Source organism: Gopherus evgoodei, chromosome 1 (assembly GCF_007399415.2).
Source record: "Gopherus evgoodei ecotype Sinaloan lineage chromosome 1, rGopEvg1_v1.p, whole genome shotgun sequence".
NCBI lineage: Eukaryota > Metazoa > Chordata > Testudines > Testudinidae > Gopherus > Gopherus evgoodei.
Window position 1 is genome coordinate 127,752,516 of NC_044322.1, and position 15,731 is coordinate 127,768,246.

Here is a 15,731-nt window from a genome sequence, read left to right on the forward strand (position 1 = left end):
ACAGAGTGCCACCCTTTTCTATTGGCCACCCCAGGCACCTGCTTCCTTCGCTGGTGCCTGGAGGCAGCCTACTCCCATCTCACAAGGTCCTAGATCCCAGGCTGCAGCCCAAACTCAGAAGTCTACACAGCAAGCAATCAGCCCCACAGTTCAGGCCCTGTAAGCCTGAGTCAGCTGTATAGACATAGACTCATAGACTCATAGATTAATAGGTCAGAAGGGACCAATCTGATCATCTAGTCTGACCTCCTGCACAAGGCAGGCCACAGAACCCCACCCATCCAATTTTATAACAACCCCTATCCCAGGATCGAGTTATTGAAATCTTCAAAACTGGTTTGAAGACCTCAAGCTGCAGAGAAACCACCAGCAAGCGACCCGTGCCCCACGCTGCAGGGGAAGGCGAAAAACCTCCAGGGCCCCTGCCAATCCGCCCTGGAGGAAAATTCCTTGCTGACCCCAAATATGGCGATCAGCTAAACCCTGAGCATGTGGGCAAGACTCACCAGCCAGCGCCCAAGAAGGAATTCTCTGCAGTAACTCAGTTCCCATGTCATCCAACATCTCCCCGCAGATCATTGAGCAGACCTATCTGGTGGTAATCCAAGATCAATTGCCCAAATTAACAATCCTATCATAACATCCCCTCCATATACTTATCAAGCTTTGTCTTAAAGCCAGGAAAGTCTTTTGCCCCGACTACTTCCCTCGGAAGGCTGTTCCAGAATTTCACTCCCCTAATGGTTAGAAACCTTCGTCTAATTTCAAGTCTAAACTTCCTAATGTCCAGTTTATACCCATTCGTCCTCGTGCCTACATTAGTACTAAACGTAAATAATTCCTCTCCCTCCCTAACGTTAACCCCCCTGATATATTTATATAGAGCAAGCATATCCCCCCGCAGCCTTCTTTTGGCCAGGCTAAACAAGCCAAGCTCTTTAAGTCTCCCTTCATAAGGCAGTTTTTCCATTCCTCGGATCATCCTTGTAGCCCGTCTCTGAACCTGTTCCAGTTTGAATTCATCCTTCTTGTACATGGGACACCAGAACTGCACACAGTATTCCAGATGGGGTCTCACCAACGCCTTGTATAACGGTACTAACACCTCCTTATCCTTGCAGGAAATACCCCGCCTGATGCATCCCAAAATCGCATTCGCTTTTTTAACAGCCGTATCACATTGGCGACTCATAGTCATCCTGCTATCAACCAGCACCCCAAGGTCCTTCTCCTTCTCCGTCGCTTCCAACTGATGTGCCCCCAACGTATATCCAAAATTCTTATTATTAGTTCCTAAATGCATAACTTTGCACTTTTCACTATTGTATTTCATCCTGTTCCTATTACTCCAGTTAACAAGGTGGTTCAGATCTTCCTGAATAGTATCCCTGTCCTTCTCCGTGTTAGCAATACCCCCCAGCTTCGTGTCATCCGCAAACTTTATTAGCACATTCCCGCTCTTTGTGCCAAGGTCAGTAATAAAAAGGTTAAATAAGATCGGTCCCAAAACCGATCCTTGAGGGACTCCACTAGTGACCTCCTTCCAGCCTGACAATTCACCTTTCAATACGACCCTCTGGAGTCTCCCCTTTAACCAGTTCCTTATCCAACTAACAACTTTCGTATTCATTCCCATCTTTTGCAATTTGACTAACAGTTCCCCGTGCGGAACCGTGTCGAACGCCTTACTGAAATCTAGGTAAATTATATCTACCGCATTTCCTTTATCTAAGTAATCCGTCACCTTCTCAAAGAAGGAGATCAGATTGGTTTGGCACGATCTACCTTTAGTAAATCCGTGTTGCAATTCGTCCCAATTACCATTGACCTCTATGTCCTTGACTACTTTCTCCCTTAAAATTTTTTCCAAGACCTTGCATACTACAGACGTCAAGCTAACAGGCCTATAATTACCCGGATCACTTTTATTCCCTTTCTTAAAAATAGGAACTACATTAGCAATCCTCCAATCATACGGCACAACCCCCGAGTTTACCGACTGCTTAAAAATTTTCGCTAACGGGCTCGCAATTTCACGCGCCAGTTCCTTTAATATTCTCGGATGGAGATTGTCCGGGCCCTCCGACTTCGTCCCATCGAGCTGTTCAAGTACGGCCTCTACCTCAGTTGCGGTAATATCCACTTCCATATCCACATTCCCGTTTATCATCCCTCCATCATCCCAAGGTTCACTAGTCTTATTAAAAACTGAAGCAAAGTACTTGTTTAGATGTTGGGCCATGCCTAGGTTATCCTTGATCTCCATTCCATCCTCAGTGTATAGCGGCCCCACTTCTTCTTTCTTTGTTTTCCTCTTATTTATGTGGCTGTAGAACCTTTTACTATTGGTTTTGATTCCCTTTGCAAGGTCCAGTTCAATGCGGCTTTTAGCCTTCCTCACTTTATCCCTACACCTTCTGACCTCACCAAGGTAGCTTTCCTTGCTGATCCTGCCTTTCTTCCACTCCCTGTAAGCTGTCTGCTTTTGTCTAATCCCCTCTCTGAGTTGTTTGCTCATCCAGTTTGGCCTACGACTCCTGCCCATGGTTTTTTTCCCCTTTCTCGGGATGCAGGCTTCCGACAGTCTCCGCAGCTGCGACTTAAAGTAATTCCAGGCCTCCTCTGCATTCAAATCCACTAATTCCTCCGTCCAATCCACTTCCCTAACTAATTTCCTTAACTCTTTAAAATTAGCCCTCGAGAAGTCAAAAACCCTAATCCCAGATCTACATTTGTTTATCCTTCCATCTAGTTTGAACTGAATCAGCTCATGATCACTCGAACCAAGGTTGTCCCCTACCACCATTTCTTCTACGAGGTCCTCACTGCTCACCAACACCAAATCTAAAATGGCATCTCCTCTCGTAGGTACTTCAACTACTTGATGAAGAAATCCATCCGCTATCACATCCAGAAAAATCTGACCCCTATTATTCTTGCAAGTACTCGTCCTCCAGTCTATATCTGGAAAGTTGAAGTCCCCCATAATCACACATTTCCCCTTTGTGTTTACTTCATTAAAGACATTAAAGAGGTCTCTATCCATATCCCAATCAGATCCCGGCGGTCTGTAGCACACGCCAAGCACTATCTCAGGGGAAGCTCTAGTTGCTTTTTTACCCAATGTGATTTTCGCCCAGACAGACTCCGTCTTATCCATTCCATCGCTTCTTATTTCACTACAGTTAATGTCATTATTGATGTACAAGGCTACTCCACCACCTTTGCCTTTCTTTCTGTCTTTCCTAAACAGCACATAGCCTTCAATACCCGTGCTCCAGTCATGAGTACTATTCCACCAGGTTTCAGTTATCCCTATAATATCCGGTTTCACTTCCTGCACTAGTAACCCCAGTTCCTCCATCTTGTTACCTAGACTCCTCGCATTAGTGTACAGGCCTTTTAATTTTCGGAGTTTTGCATCAGTGACATTCTTTCCCCCGTCGTGCAGAGACCTTTTACCACCAGCATCACCCGCTACTCTGGTTTCTCCACTATTCCTCCTTGGATCAAATCTTGGGACCACAAGGGTATCCCCTCTCACTTTGTTTACTTTCCTTTCCAGGTTACATTCCGGCGTGGAGATCTCCCGAACATCTCCCAACCATCTCCCCCAACTTCCTAGTTTAAAGCTCTCTTGATGAGGTCGGCGAGCCTCCATCCTAGAATTCTATTTCCCTCCTTGCTTAGATGAAGTCCATCCTGAGCGAACAGTCGTCTATCCGTAAACGCTTCCCAGTGACCGTACATCCCAAAGCCCTCCTTATAACACCACTCCCTAAGCCATCTGTTGATCGCCATAATCTTGTCACTCCTTCGTCGCCCCGCTCTAGGAACCGGCAGAATCCCACTGAAGATCACCTGAGCCTCGATGTCTTTGAGCCTCTTCCCCAGTCTGGCATAGTCCTCCTTGATACAGTCCAGCGAGTAACTAGCTGTATCATTTGTTCCCACATGAAGGATAATCAACGGATTCTTTCCCGCTCCCGCTAAGATCGTATTCAGCCTCAGGTCCACATCCTGTATCTTAGCCCCTGGCAGACAGCACACCCTTCTGTTCTCCCGATCAGGTCTAGTTACAGGCCTATCCACTCTTCTCAGTAAAGAGTCTCCAATCACGTAAACTTGCCTTTTCCTGGCGACAGTGCGATTCTGCGGTCTATCCCCCACAGCAGGTGGTCGCAATTCCTTACGATTTGTATTCGCCCTCACAGTCCTCCTAGGGCTCACACTTGGTGTCGCCTCCATAGACTCCTCCCCTCTTTCTGCAGGACTAGCTGCTCGCCTCTTCTTCCTCGCCCTTTATCCTTCAGCAGCCTGCTGTGCTCCATCTTCATTTCCCAACTCAGCAAACCTGTTCCTGAGTTCTATGTCTCCATCACTGGCCCGTCTTTTCCTCTGCCTGGTTCTCCTAGTCACATGCTGCCACCGTCCACTTTCCTCACCCAGCAGCCCCTCCTCAGAGTCCTTTGGTCTTGCTTCTATCCGCTCGTCTGAGCTTGTCCCCTGCGCCTCATCATGTCTGTGTTCCATCAACTGCTCAAATCCCCTTCTAAACTCAGCCAGAGTTTCCACTTGCATCTCCAGTCCTCTGACCTTTTCCTCCAGCAGCTCTATCAGGCGGCACTTCATGCAGGTGAAACTCCTTTCAGGTGCTCCCTCTAGGACCATGTACATGCCGCAGCTACCGCATCCAGTCATCCTCAGTGTGTCTGCACCTGCTACCTCTGCCTCCATCGTAGCGCTCCAACTGTGTGCCTGGCAATCCACGCCTCACACCACTCTGCAGGCCACCAACCCAGGTCAAGACTTGACCGAGGGTTCAAGCCCTATTGCTTTGTAGTGTATATTCAGCCCTGCTTGACTCAGGTCCTGGGAGTCCTCCAAAAAAGTATCCCACAATCCTGTGGGTCTACTTCCTTTGTCCTCTCCATTCTAGAAATCTTGAACCTACTCTATTGAAAATGGACACAACCACCCTTGGTGTCCTGCAACAGCTCAGTGAGTCAGCGTTAACCCTTCCAATGGTCCTTCTGACCATTTAACTGCAAACAAACCACCAGAGAAACTTTTTTGTTTGCAGTGGAGACTGAACTGAACAAACTTTTTGGAAAGTGTGCTGCTGTATGGTAATAGGAGCACATCTGATATGGTAAATCTCTGGTGCTACGTGAGCAAGACTGTGGACATTAGTAAGAACACCAGGAATGTTCACATATACTAGCAAAAGGTGAAGAAGCTGACAGATTTACAAATTTACCAGACCAGTGACCAGTGCAAGGCAGTAGATTAAGCAGCTCAAGAGTGAGGACCAGAAAAGCAGGGACCAGAACCGCACTTCAGGCAACTTATCAAAATCATACCCATTTTTTGAGGAGTTTGACTAAGTGCTGGGCATTGCACCCAAAATGGAGCCAACCATAGTGCATGATGACCTTATCAGCTGGGCTGGTGGCCTACTGGCCCCAGAATCTAGCGTGGAAACTGAAGAGAGCCCATTAGCAGTCACTTAGTGTGGGCTGTTCCTGAAAGTGGTTCCAGAGCAGGCTCTGGAGCAAGAGCAGCAGCAATACATTCTGGGTCCCTACTCATAGGAACTGATGCATTGCCCAAGGAACAGCCCTCTGTGGAGCCTACAATAGACACAGACAGGACCAAAGCTGTCCTAAGCCTGATAAGTTTCTGACTCCATTTTAATGCTTGTAACTACTGTAATAGGATGGGATTTCCATTCTATGACCCAATGCCAATCTTATGAGAAGCCACAGCTAGGAATGTGTATCCACTAATGGTGGATTGTATGCTAGCAGCTTGGTTCTCTTTCTCACCCCCCTGTGACATGGAATTCAAAATGACAACCAGGATATGCAAATGTAACTTTTGGGTGGGCCAGCATTCACTTCATTTCCCCTCTCCAGTGCCTTAAAAAAAACCCAATTCCCATAAAAAGTAGCAGGAGACCCAGAGTTCAGTTTCTATGGAGTTTCAGCAAGGATTGCATAGTCATCCTCCCCACATTCCAGTCCCAAAAGGAACTAAAGAAATGAATTTAATTAAATAACTTTATAAAATGTTATGATAAAGAAACAAATAATAATCTTTTACAGCATGACATGGCTATTTTATAATCCACAGATATTACCTTCATTTAGTCATAATGTATAAATATCTTCTTGCTGTATGTTCCAGTCTATGTATCTGATGAAGGGATAGCTTAGTGGTTTAAGCATTATCCTACTAAACCCAGGGTTGTAAATTCAATCCTTGAGGGGACCATCTGGGGTGAAAATCTTTTTACAGATTAGTTCTGCTTTTAGCGGGAGGTTGGACTAGATGACCTCCTGAGGTCCCTTCCAACCCTGATATTCTATGATTTGTTAATCTCTAAGGTGCCACAATTACTCCTGTTCTTGTTACCTTCACAGTTGTACATAAACATAAATAAAGAAAACAAATTAAAATCTGAACAATTCAGTCCCCACAGAAATACATGAGAAGAAACTCAGAGTTCCCAAAAGCTTAGTTTTGTTCACCTATGTCTCAGTTAAGAGTCTTTGATCACCAAATCTATACAGCTGGATGAGTCTAAAACAAATACATCTTCCCTCCACTTGCTTGTGGGAATCTTCAGTTGGAATCCATGCAGACTCTTCCTCTCCTGAAATCACTGCTGCCCAGTCATCTAACTGATTAATCAAACACTCAATTAAGTGTATAGATTTAAAGAAAACCCTGCCACAAAATGCTTCAGAGTTAGGGACAACAGCCTGCTTTCTGCCCCTGGGCTCAGCTTCTCCCAACTCACACAGGCACATGGTCTTTTGCAAAGCAGCTGCCCTGACTGCTTGCTCACATGGAGTCTGATCCCAGCAACAGGGAACCTACTGGAGCAGACCCAAAACCACCACACTCAATTCCAGAAGCTTCTGGATGTGGAGTGATTAATCTGCCTAGCAACAATGACCGAGAAATAACTCACTCCTGCCTCCCCGCAATGGGTCTCTAAAAGAGATATCTCCCTATTAGGAGCATGGGTTACACAAACAGTAAATACCTTTAAAGTTTATTTTTACTGAAAAGGCACAGATTTTTGATAGGGTATTCCTGTTTCTTAAAAATAATAACCATACATTGCCTGTAAGTATGCTGATCTGTAATCATTCTACAGTGTATTGAACCACCTGGAAACTCTAAATTCTCTCTGTGTTTGGGGAAACATGTTCCATTCACAATTTTAGTCCATTTCAGTTAGATGTCCATGCAGTCCATAAGTGACAAAATCATTTGTCTCAAATAGGACAGTGGTTTGAAAATGTGTCCAGAAATGTGCTGAGGAAGGGGATGAGGAAGGCTGTGGATTTCTACATGTTTGCATGCAGTCGTAACAGGCTGAACCATGTGGACGCTCATGCAGCACCCTGTTGAACCCCACATGAATTCTGACACAATCCTCGGTGCTGATAGCTGCAAACTTTTTCTGAAGCAAGAACTCCAGATCGGAAGTCACATTTTGAGAAAGGGAATATTTTCCAGGACCAGACCACACCACTCAGAGATGTTCTGTTCAGTCACTATACATTTGAATCCTTTTGTTGCATAAACTGCAGGTTTCCCACCAGCAACTTAGAATAACATCTCCCTTTGCCAATAGGCATCACACAAATTGTTATGTCCTCCAAAATGTAGAAGGCCTGAAATTATAGATTTTTTTTTTGTAGAATGGACACTGATGGCAGCCTCTGCCAGCCTCCCCCATAACCCAAGTAGTTTTGCAGTTTTCTAAAATCAAATGAACAGCTTTGCATTTTTAACTTACCATTGTGCCTGTAATTCTTCCTCTGCAATTAACCAAGCTGGGAGCTTCTGTGGTCTGAATCATCCTTCTCGAAAGATATTGAAGTTCAGTTTGTAAAAGTATATTTGATGTCCTTGAAATTCCACAAGCATCTTTTCCGTCCTGTTCCAAGCCCCTCAGTCTATACTAGCTGCAGTACCTCTACAAATCACCCACACTGTAGTAGATCTGGGCCAATATATCTTCATGCTACCAAGAGGAAGCATTTCCATGATGAACTTACAATTCATGTTCTGGAGAAAGCCAATAGGTTCTGCACCAAAGACAGAGGGACTTATGTTTGGAGACATGGCATGCCACAAGACAAGAGGAAGGCTCAGACTGGCTGCACAGATTGAGGACAGAGTTTCAGCGTAGGAGCAGGTACTTGCCTCACAGTTCCTGAAACAGGAATGGCAGCTAAGGGAGGAGGACAGAGCTCAGCAGAAAGAGCTCTTTGAGTGGCTTATGTTACTAGTGACTGAAAAAGTAGCAGCTCCTGCTGCATCACCCATATCACAGCCTGAATCCCCTGCTTGCTACCCTGTGCTGCAGTGAGAAGCAGCTTTGAAGACTCCATGGCTGAGTGATGCATGCAATTGGTCCCCACGAGTGGCTTGGCAAGACAGCCTTGTCCCATGTAGCACTCCATATTTATGCCCTTCCCTGTGGTTGCCTCCATTTCCCTCCCATAGCACCATGTGCACAGCAAATGGGGAAAGAAGTAGCCAGGAGACAAGCCATGGTAGTGAGTTTCTGTCTTGTACATGGTTTCACTGTTTTCACTTGTTCGTGTACTTTGTTTTTTATTGTTTGGAGGGTTTTTTTCTGTGTCCCTCCTCCCCCCGGTAATGTTCTATTGTTACTGGTGTTTTGGTGTGGTAATGGTAGCCGGGCTGTATGAGAATGGATGTTTATTGTACTTTTTTCTAATACATGTTCACAAATAAATTTTTTATTTCAACAAGAAAGTTTATTTCTATCACTGCTTCACATCATACAATGTGTATTCCAAATAATAAAGGTAAAGACATAATAAAGGACTATTACGAATTAGTATGCAAAGAATATCTCTCAAAATACTTATCTATAGCAATTATTACTTCAACCACTTCCTGGCATCAGACCATACTGTGAATTATCTCCTCCCCCATTTTGTAAGTGGTCATGTCATTCACAAGTACATTTCCTGGTACTTAAATTCCACACGCATCCCAAAGCATTCCACCCCTCCCCACTATCAATGAGCCCTCCTACCACCTCTCCTCCACAAGCACATTCATAAAGGAACTATTTCCCCTCTTTCATTGGGCCATGAAAGTCCATAATGTGGAAAACAAAGCATTCCTGACTTCTGTTGGCTGCGTGAATCCAGTTCCAGCAGGGGTTGGTGCACTTCCTGGCTGAGTGTACTAATTTGGCCATCCCTCATTGTCATTCAGGGAGAAATGGCTCTCCTCCGGCTTCAAAAAGATTGTGAAGAGCACAGCAAGCCACAGTAATGCAGACAACATTGATGACATTTGAATCCAAACAGGTTTTTAAACATCTCTAGTGGGATTTCAGTCTGCCAAAAGAACATTCAACAACCATTCTGCACCTGCTGAGAATGTAACTAAACCATCTTTTGCCAGTGCCTCTGAAATCAGGGCACAGTTTTATAAGACAAGGCAAAAGCGGGTATGCAGGGTTCCCCAGAGTAACAGTTGGGACAGTAACTCCAATTATGACAATGTCATTTGATGGGAATAGTGCCCCAGCCTATCTGTGACCGTAGACTCCTGATTGGTTGAGAACCCTGGAACTATGAAATTTTCCAGTGCAACCCATGATGACATTCATAAATCACCCTCTGTGGTCCAAGAGGACCTGCATAACAATAGAATAGTACCCTTTGCAGTTTATATGCTCGATGAGGAGGACAAAGTATGGGCACAAGTCCTGTCAATGACCCCAGCACAATTTGGAAACCCCATTGTCTCAAAGTCAGCAATTACCTCAGGAATATCTTTCATGCCTGCCACTTTGGGATAAACCATATGCCTGATTGCCTCAGAAACCTCAGTGACCACTTTCCAGTTGACTTTCAAATACTAAACTGGTTGGCAATTGACCAGTAGCAGTCTGGGGTAGCTAGGTTTCAGTCAGCTATAGCAACCTGCTTCTGACCCAGTAGCGCTGGCCTCATACGTGTGTCTTTATGCTGGAGAGTTGAGACAAACTGCTCACAAAGCTCACAAAGCTCTAGAAATGTATCTTTCCTGGAAAGTTCTGGACCCACTGCTGCTCATCTCACGTCTGCATGACAACGCGGGCCCACCAGTCTGTGCTTGTGGCCCTGCTCCAGCTGCTCCAGTCTACATAGGAGTCATCAGAGGCTGTACTGATTGTACGGAGAAGCATGTCACTTTGAGTCTGCCATGCCTAGGTACTCCTCCTTCTCTACCTCCTTCTCCTCCTGCTCCATCATAAGCTGTTAGGTGCCTTTGTTGGGTCAGAACATTTTACCAAAATGTTCACCAGCATCTCACGGAAGCTCTGCCCGTTTCCTGATACACGAATGAAAGCAGAAGCCAGAGAAGTTCTTCAAAAAGTGCCTTGTCCTGTTGATTATAGCTCATCTTAATTTTCATGTTCTCTGTATGTATATACATCTTCTTACGATAGGTTCCATTCTATGAATCTGACAAAGTGGGCTGTAGCCCGCGAAAGCTTATGATCAAATAAATGTGTTTGTCTCTAAGGTGCCACAAGTACTCCTATTCTTCCGTATTGCTAGCTCTGGTAGCTGGGAGTGCACTGACAAGAATGACTGCTTGGCAGGTTGTGTTAGCGGTGCCGTTCAAACTTAGTGTGATGTGTAGCATGAACAGTCAAGATTTCCCACAGTGCCCCATGGTCAAAGGGCTAGAGCGGACATGTCTCAAGGAGATTTCTAAGAAGTCTGGGATGTAGTCAGTTTGACTCAGGTCTGTGTGCTGCAGTGTGAACACCAGATGCCCAGGAGGTAAATTTTTTAACCTAGGGTTAACAATCAGTGTAGATGTTCAAGGCCTGGATTCTCTAACCCAGGGTAAACTGATTTCAATCCTGCTAACCCTGGTTGCAGTGTAGACATACCCTCTGATTGTATTTCCTGGACCTGAAGAAAAACTCTGTTTAGCTCCAAATCTTGGTTCTCTTACCAACAAGAGTCAGTTCAGTAAGAGATATTACCTCATCCACCTTTTCTCCCTAATATCCTGAGATCAACACAGCTACAACAATACTGCATTCAGCCATATTTGACAGTTTGTGTTTATGACCTGTCACAGTTACATACTATTTATAAAACCCTTAGTGTACAGAAGTAGTTGCTGGTGCCTATTGTAGTGGAGCAAAGGGGCCAAAAAGATAAACTAGAATTGATTTCTCTTTAGAGAAAACAAAACCCTTCAAAATATGCATTTCTCTCTTCTGTGCCTGAAAGTCATCTCCAGACTTCTTGAGCCTGACTCTGATCTCTTTGGCAACTGCGTCACCCCATTGACTTCAGCAAAAGTTACTCCTCATTTACATCAAAAGTATGTGAGGTCAGAGTCAGGTTCCTTGCTTGTATGTTATTTTGGAAGGACTATGAAAGTACTGTAAAATTACATAGTCCAGACTTTCATGTCAACCATGCTAAGTCTCCTGTTCAATTGTCTTTTGTATTCCCTCCCAGAAGAATAGAAAAATCTGCGCATCTTACATTTTTTGTTTCTGTGGGGAAAAAAACAACAACAAAACAAACAAAAAAGCCCAGATATTTTAATTGTATATACATTATTATCAACAGGGTTCAGCTAAGACACTATCTAATTCTTCAATACAATTTTACACTACATGTAAAAGAAATATCAATATTTTACCCAAAAATTATTCCTGGGAAGCTAAATCTTATCTCTACATACATAAATTGATTGGGGATTTGCTTACCAAGATTTGCTTTGTTTTAAAAGGTGTCTTAAACTCACCAATTATTTATTAAGGGTGAACATTTATGTTCTTGTTCCTTGTTCAGATAACTGAGGCATACAGTGCCAATTTCTGAGGAACAGGAAGAGGGTGCTGAACCTTTTCTTGATTTTCAAGGGCTCTCCACTTTTTTAGAGGAACAGAGAGAAGGGTTTTGACTTCTAAACAGATTAGGTTGCTACCAGAAGCTATTTATATTCAATTATACTGCCTCATTTATTTAGTAAGTGGGCAAATTTTGGAAATATGTTTAATAATACAGTAGAACAATGTTTATTTTATGACATAATTAAAAGGTCAAATTGCATATAATAAGCTGCCCAGTGCATATCAGTGGTGCCATTACACAATTAAGGATTTCTGCAGATCCCTATGAATTGAACTACATTCAGCTATATTAGAGAGCTACAAGCTAGAAATATAGACTTATTTACTTCAAAAATATTGTGGAATCTCTGTTCATATAGTTTTGTATTCTAGAGGATGCTTTGTCTGCTCTGGTGTGAAGCAATGCTGGACTTACATTAGATACATTTCAAGGCCTCATGACTGAAACTGCTTAGTGCACTAATTCCTCTTCACTCAGGAATAAAATACGACCTCTTCAAGGCCCAATTCTTTAAAAGACTATGTATATTTCGAAACAGTTGGGCCTTTTTTTTAGTGAAATATGCGTTGTTTTTGTGGATCTGTGATTCCACTAGTATTGTGTCCCTGTCCTGGACCCACTGAATGTTAATGATCTGCTTTTATACGTGCTTCTGTCCAGACTATGGATTAGGCAAGCATTCTCACATTTGTAAAGCTGCAATGACATAGAAACACAAGAGAATCCTGCTCCTGGTTTGCCTATTGGCCTGGTGAACTGATGTTTGCTAGGACAAGCACCACTATGGCTGGGAGCTTTACTCAGCATATGTCACTTTTAGTTTAGTTTTGTTTCTAAATGAATTGTGTGTTTGTTTTACATAGTGTGGCTGATCCGCCACCACCTTCTTGTATTCAAGTGAGTTTGGCTATGTGATGGGGAGATATGTACACCGCCATGCTCCGTTTTCAACATGAATTGATGCATTCCTTCTCTTTTATGTTTACCCCAGCATCCTGCTGATGTGACCTGAGTGTGTTGGTCCTGCCCAGTGATGTTTACCTCCCAAGCTCATTCTCTCTGTTCACCTGTCACTAACATAGCAACTGTAACTGAGGTTCGTTGTCCAAGCCTTTAGTTGGAATGGTAAGGACTTCCCTCTATATTTTTGAGAAGTTAGTGTATTGATAATTTAGTAATTTAATAACATAATTTAGCAGTTAACATAATGTTCCTTCTATTTATCTCTGTCATCTCTCTGTTGTGTGATCTACGTCTGAGGCTGGGATCAATCATAGGTGAGAAGACTGCCTGGACAGCTACCCTCTCTTTTGCAGTTGTTATCTATTTACTAGTGTCTGTTTCATATTTTATATTTCCTACAAAATGGGAGATGGAGAACAAGTAAATGTTTCTGTATATTTATTATTCTATTAAATGGCTCCCTCCTGTTTTACTATTTCTTTTAGCTTTCTTTATTAACATTTTATTTTTCAATTACAGTCTGCTGTGTATTTCTCCAGTAGCTCCTATATATCAACCAAGACTAGCCTGCTGAAGCCCACTGTTGGGTCTCCTGGTGGGTAACTACAGACTACCGGTCTGTTCATTGCCTTATCACATATGATCTTCTAGAGGAACCTTCCTTTTATGCACTCACCATTTCTTTTCCTGCTCATCTACATGGCAGTGGACAAATCTTTTCATAGATTCCAAGATCAGAGTGGACCATTGTGACTATATAGTCTGACCTCCTGTACAACACAGGCTAGAGAACTTTCCCAAAATAATTCCTAGAGCATATCTTTTAGAAAAAACTTCCAATCTGAATTTTAAAATTGTCAGTGATTGGGGCTTCACTATGACCCTTGGTAAATAATTCCAATGGTTAATTACCCTCACTGTCAAAAATTAATGCTTTATTTGCTCAATATCTGACACTCATCTACAGAGGCCCCTGCTTCCTACTGGAAGTGAACGAGCAGCTTTTATTGGCCAGGCATGAATGGCCAGAAGCGCACCATTAGATACTAAAGAATTAGGGAGTCCACTGGGGAGAGAGTTGGCATTCTGCTGAAACCAGGTTGTAACAGAAAACTTGTTTGATAACTAACTCTCATCTGAGTTTCCTGCCTGATTTCCACACCAAAGACATGAATGAGTATCACTACTTTTTCACTACTCTCCCTGCAGTATTTCCCTAATTATTTCTTCCTTATATGGGAGAGGAAAAGGACTACAGGGTCTTAGAAGGTAGGTATAAAAAAGACATTACTAGAAAATCATAAAGCATACATCAAATGCAGTACAGCAGACAACCTCCTTACCTGAAAGCATGGACACCTTACATTACAATGATTCAAGTCTGAGGCTTTTCCCCATTCATTTGCATACTTACCAGTAAATTCTGACCTTGTTTTTGGCAGAATTGTTAAGACTTACGTGCTATACATTTTTCAAATCATACCAGTACAGTCTTCCCTCTCCTTCCTTCTAAATAGATTCATACAAATTCCCACTTTTATCATATCTTTTATGAATAGAAATACTCTACCTTCAAAACCAGGTGTAATCCATTTGTGAAAGACTCACTCCATACTTACAACAATTGCCAATGATTTTTTTTTTAATCTGCCAGCATCTCCAAGCATGGAATCATTCATTTACACAAACGAAAGCAGCAGTGTTCAGATAAATGCATAGAGCACTAGGGCATGTAGAATTTTCTGCCTCAGTCAACAAGCAGCTCTAAAGTACACATGGCTCTGGTGCAATTTAATTTGTGTTGAGCAGTCAGAGTTCTCAACCCTAACACCAGTCAGAATTTCACACTGTAAAATTCACCTGAGATAAAAACTCAGTAAAAGGCCAGTAGTTAGTATTACTGGCATTCATTTCATTTTGAAAAGCTGAGGGAAATATTCATCTCAACAATTATGACTAAATTTCCCTAGTTTTGGGCTCCCCAAAGCTCCAGCAAGTTGCATCAAGTTTACAAAATGTCAGAACATGGTTGGCAAAATATTTTTCACCTGCTGCAGTCTGCAGAAAATTGAAGAACTGCTTGCATTCCACAAATCTCACTTGTGATTTTTGTAAAAGAAGGGGAAGGAGAAGGGGGAGGAGAGGATGATGACCTACTCCAAAAGTCACAGAGGTCTACAGCAATAAACATATGACTGAGGGCCAAGAGGTTCTGATTCTCATGCTACCAATTGCCCTTCATACTTAGACTGTAATCTTGAAAACTGCTTGACTCACATGGACACTCATAAGTAAAGTTACTTAGCGCAAACATTTGCAGGATAAGGCCTTACAAGTGTTACGTTGAAGGGTCTTGGATCCTCCTCCTCTGATAATAATTATTCCAACATATTCTGTTACTGAGAGGGGAAGATACATGTTTGTAGACTTCAGGCATGACAGAATGAATCAGGGGAATGGTTCCAGGTGTAGAGGGGAGAATTGAAGAAAGCACAATGTCAAAAATGGAGGAGAAGAAAAAGGGGCAATGAGTTGTGCAGCTTGGACTGAAGTGAGATGTCAAGAAGGAGAGTGAAAAGAGATGACAGCAGAGATGCAGGAAGCAGCTCTTTGAAGGTGAGAACAGGGAAGGTCAATTTGATGTGGAAAGTTAGGGGAAGCCAGTGAAGGAGTTTAGAGAGAGTCTAGTTGGTTAGAGCAACTTGTAAGGGAACAGCAAACCGTGGTCACTGAGAGCTGTGGGTGGCCATGCAAATGTAAACAAACCGTCTGCCAGCCCCCCAGCAGATTGCCCTGACGGGCCGTGTGCAGCCGTCAGGCCTCTGGTTG